Consider the following 10726-nt stretch of genomic DNA (forward strand, 5'->3'; position numbering starts at 1 on the left):
TGTTCTTCCTCCCGAGTTGAGACCGATCATTCAGATAGATGGGGGTAAACTAATGAGCTCGGATATTAATGAACTCTATAGAAGAGTTATCTATCGGAATATATATATATATATATTATATGACTAATTCATTTCATTAAATGTTACTAAATTATTCCAAAACATAGTAAATCAACTATATGGCAATGCTTGGGAATGTGTAAATGAAAATGCAGCATAATTTTAAAACCAAAACAACCCAAAATACATAAAGTACCAATAAAAACACGCATAAAGCAAGCACAACAAGAATTATGGAACGTTATTTTACAAATTTGAGGGTCTGGTTTCTTTTTTTCTTTTCTGAACAAGAACAAATACTATGAACACAAAGACTCCTCAATCATCACACAAAGCATATGAAAGAGATAACCTGAGATTCTCCTTACAAACCCAATGCAGAGCTGCAAGGAACTCTTCCGGTGCTAACTAGTCATACACCTTCAACATCTTCATGAATCTTGCTTGCTGCTAATAGCACAAGCCTGTTCTGTCGCCTACAACAAGTGGGAACAGCAGCGCGAGGTAAGAAAGATGAACGGATTCTGTAACGGTCGTTTCAATTTCCAACCGTTGACTCGAGCTTTCTAATGATCAATGTTTGATTTAGCTACTGTCTCCATCTGATAGCTCAGGCTTCTGGACAGTAATTAAAAGCTATGTCGCACAAATTGTTGAATCGCTTTGCCACGAGATGGAATCGAAATGGATCGATTCCCTTGTAATGGAAGGAGGGTGAGCTGCAACTTGACAAATCAATAAACACGAAGGTAAACGTAAGGTTCAATTGTAATTCTAGATTCTTATTTCAATGGTTGACAATATATCCAACATTTTAAAGTCTAATAGGTGTGTTTGTGTCTAATATGTCCTTAAACTTTCGATTTTATGGCTTGTAGGTCCCAAACGTCAAAGTTTTTTAACCTTCAATTTTGTATCTAATAGATCCTTGACATATTCAACTACTTTTTAAGTATTGGACATAAAATATTAAACTTTCAATTTTGTTTCTAATAGTCTGTGAATCTAAAAAATTGTCAAATAAGTTAAGGATCTATTAGCTATAAAACGGAAAATTCAACGACTTATTAAACACAAACGAAAAAATTAGGGCAGTTCAAACATTTTTATTAAAAAAAAGAAAAAAGAAGGGGGAAAGCCAAACATTTTTATGGTCTCAAACAGGCACTAACCTTGGAACCTCAGTGAGCTGTGGCCTCTGAATCGTTGTTCCTCGCTGACCAGTAACTCCCTAGTGACCCATACTTTGATCTACAATTGCTTGATGCTGATGGGAATGTGGCTGAAGGCGTTCTTGCTGCAATCGCTCGAGTGGCTGCTGCTGTACTTGAGGCGGACTCCTTACACTCATCTGTTGATCGGCAGATCTCAATAGCCTGATTCTTCTCCATTTAAGATACTCTATAAGAAGCGAGTTTATGCAAATAGCAACCCCGAATCCGGTGAGGGCAGAAAGGAAAACCGAGAGAACGGCATTCATGTTAAGCTGCATTTTGAAAGACAATGAGAGAATATTATGGACGATGATCAAGACCATTCAAAATATTGAGACTGAAATAAGCAGAAAGTGATAAGAAATGCTAATTCTTACTATTGCATAATATACATGAGCGAATAGGATGACTATGGCGAACTGGAAACAGGCATAAGCCCAAATGTAAGCTTTGCTCACTGCCACCATCAAATATCAAAATGGTTATCGTGTGATTTACCAACAAAGAGGAATAACTTTTATAATCTAAGCAAGAATGGGAGACTACGTAAAAGGCTATCACACATGGCACGCGACGCCTTTAGCCTTTAAGATGTACGAAACAAGGCTTTATTTGCTTTCCTCGAGTCAAGACTGCATTTAGCCTTTAAGATGTTAGCTCACAAATTCATAAACGAAGTAAGATTAGCTAATTTATATTTCTGTCAAGTAGTCATTTGATACATACCGAAAGTTCTAATGATCTAGATAGAACTAAAAAATACAGGCATTTGTGGGCATTTGTGGGTTCAATGCGAAAATAGCACCAGTAAAATGTTATTCAGAAGGTAAGAAGTGAACCATGCACGAAACAAGGCTAGCTAGCTAGGTAGCTATCTTCTCTTCCTTCCTTAACTTCTCCAAATATATATAATATATATATATATATCTTACCTCACGCCCACATCATTCCTCCCACTTCTACTAGTGCTTATCCTAATGAACTTTTAGGTCACGTTTTCCTTTAAGCCTTCTTCTCATACACTCACTGTAGGAGCCTAACACAATACCCCAATTACTAGAATCATAAATAGAAGAAAATTACAAGAACCGCTAGTTGTTTCTTTAGAACTGTTTCTTTTCAACCAATTCATTTTTTCTGAAGCTTAAACTTTAGGTGTTAACATGTTTTCATAAAAAGAGACCTCACTTCATACAGCTCCATAGACTCTTCACTATTCAATTAATAGAAGAAAACCGATTAAAGAAAAGGGACTAAATTATACCAGATGATGAATATTGGTAGAGTATAATATATTTTATCCATAACAGTAACTGACCCATTGTGGAAGCAATCATAGATGAAAGGAGACCCAAAGCACATGAAAAGGGAAAGGAAATCGCGAGTGCACGAGGACCCATGTTAGGTACCTGTTCAAACAGAATTTTATTGTGGAAATTAATTCGATTTGGGAGATATGGACCAAAAATAAGGATAAAAGAGGGAAAATAAGGATAAAAGAGAGGGAAGCAGCAGCACCAAGAGGATTTGAACATTGGAGGAAGAAATGAACCAAGGATATGAGATAAAATTGTAGCAAATCCAGAATCCAATTGCTAAGAAAAAGGAATTCTTTCAATATATATACAATAACTTTTTCTTGTGTGCGGTGACTTGATAAAGTATACTGCCAAACACTAGAAATTGTGATTGGGATTCCTTGGGTTCTTTATTCAAGTGCTTCACCGATTTTATTGGAGTTTCATTGGCCTTTTTTAGAGGAAGAACCATTGCGAAAAATGAAAGAATATAAGAGCATACAAAAAAAAAAAAAAAAAAAAAAAAAAAAAAAAAAAAAAAGTCCCAACAAAAAACGAGTCCAAACAAGCAAAAAAGAGCTTCAATCCAAAAGAACGATTCCAAGACCATATTACAAAAAAGACGATCGAAGCCCAATGACTTCAATCTAAAAGAAAACTACCAAGGCCATAATTATAAAATCTAAAAGAATAATACCAAGGCCATAACCACAAAAAGTTTAGAGACAAAAGCCTACAGAGAGACATTAGACCTACCCACTTTCCAAACCTCTTCACATAATCTCTCAACCTCTCTAAAAATTATATCGTTTCTCTCAATCTAAATACCCCACAAAATTGCAAAGAAACTCATTTGCCACAACATATTGCCAATCTCCTTAAAAGGAGGATTCGAGAGCACCTGCTCTATCATCCATCTAGTGATCCCAGATGAGAAATGGAAACTGATAATCCCACAACAATTTATCAAGACTTTCATCATGCCTCTTGCAAAAAATGCACCACTAAATAATTTAAGAGATCCACACATAAATTTACTCCGAATGTACCAGTCATAATGTATTCAGGGTGTTTTAAAAAAATAATACAAATTCAGGGTGGTCTAATCTGGAGGCTGCCACTTAGCGAACTAGAATTTTGTGTATTCTTCCAAGATTCAAGGTAGCCTTGGTTTTGGCTATACCAGAGAGAGGAATACTCCTCCTCTAACCAAGTGGATTTTGAGGGCAATTCCTTTCAGAATGGTGCTGAAAAATAAATATGATATTGCTAAGCATGGTTTACGGTCTCCTAAATGTTCTTGAGTTAGTGCCAAGTTCCCTTCGTCTTCTCTACCCACAGTACAAAGTTTTCAGCTATAGATTCTGTGAAGAAGTCATTGTTGAATTGAAAAACAGAAAGTATCCTGAAGCATTCGACAACCCAGGCAAGAGTTACTTTCAACGGACATAGTAATACAAACCTGGTTCCCTCTATACCAGCTATCTACTTGGATTGTGAAGGCTTTCCTTTCAATGGTGACAGAGCAGCATCTGTAATTGCATGCCAGTGATGGAGATGATGGTTAGGTTAAGCCAAAGCTGTAAGTGAAGAAAGGGAGACATGGGAGAGATGCTAGTTGATAGGGAAGTAAAGTTCTATGCTAAGGGCGAATATTCACTTCATAATACCCAATTTAAAAAATTCAACCGATCATAGCCAAAATTCCACCTCACTGAATTACCAACAGAGATGGACATGGGGTCTTTTAATCCTTGGTGATGGACCTGGGGAAAAAATAGATGCAATAAATCCTACGGTAGCAAAGACAATATGGAAAGGGCATCAACCTAAAAAGGTGAACTTCTTCCTCTAGAAAATAGCGCATAAAGCCATCAGCACAAGTGAAAATCTTCAAAAAAGAATGCCTTACATCACTCTCTCTCCAAATTGGTGTCCAGAAAGAAAACGAATCACAAAGTCACTTGTTTATGCAATACACATACGCTCAGAATTTCTGGGCAACGATTCTCAATATATTCGGATGGCATCTCACATTTCCTAGGGAGGTAAAGGATTTTTTTGGATATGGCCTTAACGTACCACCCTTTCATGAACACAAAAGCCCTATTATGGAAAAACATCATCATGGCTTTCTCTTGGAATCTGTGGAAAGAAAGAAATCAGAGAACATTTGTAGAAAAGACACAGACCTACACAAAACTTTTCGAAAATGTTGTTTACTAAGCTATATCTGGGTGTAAATTGTCTAATATTTTTACTTCCTATAGTTATACCTCCCTCGTTGTAAATTGGAAAGGTCTTTTGTAAGCACCATGATTATACATCCATTTTGTAAATTTCAATCATCAATGAAATTGTCTCTTATAATAAAATAAAAAAAATAAAAAAAATTACCAACAGAGAAAAAAATAAGGACGGTCGAAATCTTGGTCTAATTTGAATGTATGTTAGCCTAAGAGTCCAAGACTAAAAGTGTCGGAACCTGGAAATAGAACTACTGTACAATAAAGTGGCACATCCTAACTCTCCCATTCTGGAGATGAGCTAGCCCAAATAGCAACATGAAGAGTGAAGAAGTAGATGGCATTCCACATGACTAAAACAAAGAGAAGATCTAAAGTATTCAATCGATATCTACACAACTTATTTGAAAATGAGCAACAATCTAACCATCTATACGTAGCACAAATAAGCAGTATAGAAGCATACCAAAAGTTGCTCCAAAAAGCCGAAATATGAAAGTATGCTAACCAACACAAGCACAGAAATATCCTGCAAAATCCTATGAGAACGAAAAGAAAGTGAGATTAATTCCATTCCATTTCCTTATATTGATGCTAAAAATGCCTTCAAGAAAAAAGAATATTATTAAATGAAAGAAAATTAAAAACATCTTTTGAAAAAGAAAAGGAAAAGTGAAGTAATTTGAGACTCCAACAAAAATAAAAACCAAACGAATGATACTCTACACACGCTACACAACATGCATTTGAGAGACCACAATTCCAAATTTGTCTCTGAGTTGATGCATAAGAAGTGAATGAAATTTATTCTCGACAATTTTCATAAAAACCAAACCAAGAGAGCGATGATTATGCTATCACAATTATCTTTTAAAATATTTTCCCCCCTTCATATAGGACATGATAAAGCCACTGTCACACAGTTCTGTAATTATAGAACTCATTAGCATTGGGCATATATATTTCAAAAAATCCTTTGAGGAGTAATCAAAATTAAAAAAACATCCTTGTCAACACATTAGACAAGTATCAGACAGAAGCATTAATAGATTGCTTTCTAGTAATTGATCAAATAATCCTCCCTTTTCGCTAAAATTCAGATTCTATGAAATGTCCTGCTCAATGTTTCCTCCATCATTGTCTCACGGTCTTTGTTCCCATCACCCTTCATATGTTTTTTCCTCCCTGAACTTCGTTTTCCTAACCTACTTGCATTTTTCACTTCTCTGCTAACTTCGTCATAAACACTTCTTTTTCTTATAATAAATTAAATACTGGTGTAAATTGGCCCAAAAAATCTCTGACATTAACCATCCAAGTTCCTTCTTTCCTTAACAAATCTCAAGAAACAAGGTATAAGAAGTTCAAGTGATGAGACATTAATTTCATGTCAAATAAAAAGAAAAAAAAAAAAAGTCTGTCATAGTATTGGAAAACAACTTACCAATTGCGATGAACCTCCCTCTGCTGCAATGTTACTGGGGGTCGTCTAGTAATAGGGAGTGTGTTGTGTAATTTCAATAAAGTCACTGGCAAGTTTTTGACATCCTGGTTGCAAATATCACAGATCTTGTTACCTTTAATGTTGAACCACTTAATTGCACACTCTTTGTGAGCGAGAGCTAGGTCTCCTTTGCAACTGCATTCCAGTTTAAGTGCATCCCCGCCTTCCACCAATTCTATATAACAGATCCTGCAAACTGCTTCATCTTCAGGTATATCATCACCAGCAGGTTCCCTTTCTAAGGAAAAAAAACCAACTTCAGCATGTCAATCTAAGAACTATAATTATCCAACTTCATTTGTATTATGTCAGAAGTTTTGCTTCTTGGAAATATTTGCAGTGAAGAAAACTAATAGTAATAAAGTACTGGAAACAATAACAGTTGAACATCAGACATTTAGCAACACAAATGAGTGGCATAATTCTTGAGAGGAACAATAGGATCTTTAGAGCTGTTGAGAGATCTTGACAGGAGTTTTGGGACTTGACTAGGTTTAATTCTTCTTTATGGACGCCTGTTAATTCAGCATTTTGTATTTACCAGCTTGGTCACAGTCTCTTGGATTGAATTTCTTATAGCTTGTGTTGGATCCCTTGTGCGCTTATTTTTGCATATCCTTGTACATTCTTTCATTTTTCTTCATGAAAACTCAGTTTCTTACCACCAAAAAAAGAAAAAAAAAAACAAGGTGTCATAATTGCAGTCAGCAAACTGTACTATTTTTTTGGTTGGTTTTAATCAATTAGGGCAGCATAATTCAATGTTTTTGAATTGGCATCATTAACCAACGACCAGCATTGAGTTGGATAAAATTTATTACTCTTCTCTGTATACATCTATAAGAAAATAAAATTTCTCAAGTATTGAACATCCATAAACATGTCAAAAAAGCCTTTCAGCTAATTAGCATACTAGTCCCTCTTTAGCACAAAAGACACTGTCAAAATAAAAACTTGCCTTCTGCAAAATACAAAGCTGAGTAGTTGTTTAGGAAAGAAAAAATAATTTTAAAATTTGATGGTTTTTAAAGGAAGAAATAAAAATATATCAACTTTGCTTATGTATCACATTTAGTAATATCTAAATTTTAAAAGGCTTATAGCATAAAAACAATCACCCTCCTCTGGTCGAGGATTTGGAGATCTAAAATGTCAAATAAAAATATCTCAACTTTGCTTATGTATCACATTTAGTAATATCTAAATTCTAAAAGGCTTATAGCATAAAAACAATCACCCTCCTCTGGTCGAGGATTTGGAGATCTAAAATCACCCTCCTCTGTCACATTCATAATATGTGAAATAAGTCGAATCAATAAAATTAGAACTGCAAAAGTCATTTCTAATTTATTTTAGGCATTAGTTGACAAGCATGCTGCTTTAAGAATTATGCTACAACAAAAATCATTACAAAAAATTAAACATCTAAGAAACAAAAACCTCAAGGAGATTTCTTTGAAACGATCAGACGTTTCCATAAACATTTTTTTTATTGAAATGAGGAGTATATTTTTTATAAGCTTCTTCGGTCTTATTACTAAGTTCCTACTTGTCAGTGATTTACTCGGAGAAAGTTTTAATTCATAAAAGGCACCATAACGTACATGTAGTCAGGTTGTGTTCTCATAATAGCAATGCATATAGTAATTCAAGTAATATCGCACAAAAAATCGCTAAAGTTTTAATTATACAGTAGAAACAACCTATATCATTACCACTTTCCTTTGTTTGAGAAACAGAGGTGTCTCCAGTCCCTGCATATTGTGGACCTGCAGACACTACTCGAATTAAACCTACTGAATCTAGTCGCCTTAAGACTTTAGGCTTGGCATTCAGAGGAGCTGATAATGAACGAGCAATATGCTGCTTGACTTCAGTTTTCTGAAAGAATAACAAAATCTACTTTCAAAAGGAAAATAATATTGCAGTATTCACAAGTAGTTGGCGTCAGGTGTATGAATCTCATCTGCTTTCATGAAATTTAAGAAACTTGAACAAATGGATACTTACAAGGAAACCAGGTTGAAACTCCATGTTTGTTGCTTCAAGTGCATTGGTATTGGAACTTGAAATTGGTGTGACTGGTGAAGAATGTGCAGCTTTTGTAGATGAGGCAAAGAGAAGCTTGTTAAGAGAAAAAGATCGTGAGGTAGTTGCATTGTCTGAACATCTATTTGATGGTTGCATCTCTGGTAAAATAGGAACAACCATTTCACCATCTGGGAGTGAATGTTTTGCCCCGAAGCTTTTTTGAGGAAAGAGGCCTCTCGCAGATGATTTGACTTTTACTGAATTTGGTTTTGGAGGCAATCCTCCCCTAATAGAGCTAGAACTTGAAGTTGATGAACCATCCAACCTCAAAAATGACGAACTCTCTACGTTCCTTACTGGAATTTGCAGAGATGACAAATTGGGCCGTCTAGACTGTTTCAATAAGGATGTTTCGATAACATTTTCCTCTTGATCATGTTTCTAAGGAAAAACCAAGATCTATCTCAGTAAATATAATAATTTAGCAACCTAATAATGGAATGTTGAAGCAAAAGCTAATTGAACTAAGGCACCTGACCATTCAAATAGACTGAAATACAAAATAAAGGGAAATCCTGGCAAGTTAACTCTTGCCTACCAGGAATAAAAAATAAAAGGTGCCAACCAGAAAGGTAGCAACTAGTGTGGAACACTTTATCAACTTAATCTGAAACATCACTTTTCAGAAAGCAATGAGCTTATAGAGTAAAGGCCAAGGAAACATGAAGCTTCAAAATTGTCTTTCTGGATTCTAAAACCAATTTTCAAAAGACAACAAACAGCTCATTTTTCATAAATAAAATAAACGCATTGCTCTTTACTTTCCATAGACAACGGTGAATATGTTAAAACCATGTTCTCCATGATTGTGAAAGACTTTTCAGCTAGATGGCTGTCTAGTTTCCTGATGAACTCAGAACCAGCACGAGGGGAAAGTATCTACAGCTATGTTTCATAAATCCATCGATTTGATCAAATTAATATGGATGACTCCGAACCTATGTTACTTCTCTTCGAGTTCCGGGTTAATACCAGGTAAAAGAGCCACACCATATTTGATTGGCAATAGCTACAAAAATAAACCAACATTCTAACCAATTTTGCATGAATATGCTGTAAATTTCGTATAGAACTGTTTGAAGAGAGAGATTCCAGTTTGGAATATAATTCTTATTGCGAGAAGATCAAATTGGACTTCACTCCCATCGTACCTAATTACTCTCTTCGCCGTTCAACCAGATTGGCATGTGCAATAACACATAGAACAACATTTAAAAACAGTGATAATGAATCATACTATCGAGTGGCAAATGCCGATGAAACTCTCTAATTACGGAGAGGATAACAACAAGAATAGCTGAAGTATATCGTTGAAGGATTGAAGAAAACAACCTCGGGATGATCCGGATAAACTGAGGTCCAATCTTCGGTGCCTTGAAGTCGAACTACAGCGTCGTCCATCAAGCTCCGCGAAATTTACTCCGATGAAACGAATGAAGAAGCCCTTCGAAGACGACTGGATCTCTGCCGAGAGAGACCACAGCTAAATTGTAGAGAAGCTGTTGAATGAGGAACGATAACTCGAAATCCAAAGCTGATCGGTGATTATCGGCGCAGGGGGAGAGTGGGTTTGCAGTGTGCTTCTTCTCAAGTGGCCATTAGAAACAAAATTGCCCGCCAACGGTGTTATTTCCGTCGGGATTCCATTATTCCTTTTTTTTTTTTTTTTCTGTGATTTTATTCTCTCACCATTTATTTAAAAAAAAAAAAAAAAAAAAATCTCTATTATTTCGAATATTACAATAATTATTAAATGATGGTGGCTATAATGCTTGAATTAAATCTAAAAAAATTACATTTAAATATATATTAATTTTTTCATCTATTATTTCGATTATTTCAATAATTATTGAATAATGGCTACTATTATGGTTGAATTAAATTTAAATCAACAATAAATTTCGATCACAGTGAAAGTTATTAACATGCGTTATTAGCCTATTATCGATAAAGTCTATCAATGTTAGAATTGATACAATTGCTATTATTGATCGACTTTATTTAGCTTTATTTGATGTTTAGTTGTTTCAATATTAAACCTTTAACGTCTCTCTATTAGTCTTGTAATTTTTATATCATTCTATCGTCCACTTTGAAAAATAAATATTGAAGCTTAACCATCGTGTTATTATGAAGAAAAAAAAAAGTTAATGGTCCTGATATCTACAAGATTTGAAGCTTATTGATGTTAATTGATATGTATTCTTATTGATGTTAATTGATATGTATTCTTTTGTTAAAAACAAAGTCGTTACTGTATGCATGACATATCTATTATACATGAAAAAAATCATTTAAAAACATTTCATAAAT

The 10726-nt window shown here is 34.8% G+C and overlaps 1 non-coding gene across 1 annotated transcript; it reads right to left on the minus strand.

Annotated features, from left to right (window-relative positions):
- Nucleotides 1-1238: 1238 nt before the first annotated feature.
- On the minus strand, nt 1239-10067 carry LOC111788839 (uncharacterized). The gene is made up of 8 exons (XR_015419873.1): nt 9746-10067; nt 8333-8794; nt 8038-8203; nt 6263-6560; nt 5285-5357; nt 2593-2683; nt 1652-1731; nt 1239-1546 (listed from the first exon to the last, which is right to left on the minus strand). It is a non-coding gene; the product is annotated as an uncharacterized LOC111788839 (transcript).
- Between the last annotated feature and the right edge of the window lie 659 nt (nt 10068-10726).

Source organism: Cucurbita pepo, chromosome 2, assembly GCF_057944985.1.
Source record: "Cucurbita pepo subsp. pepo isolate OVF chromosome 2, ASM5794498v1, whole genome shotgun sequence".
NCBI classification, from domain to species: domain Eukaryota; kingdom Viridiplantae; phylum Streptophyta; class Magnoliopsida; order Cucurbitales; family Cucurbitaceae; genus Cucurbita; species Cucurbita pepo.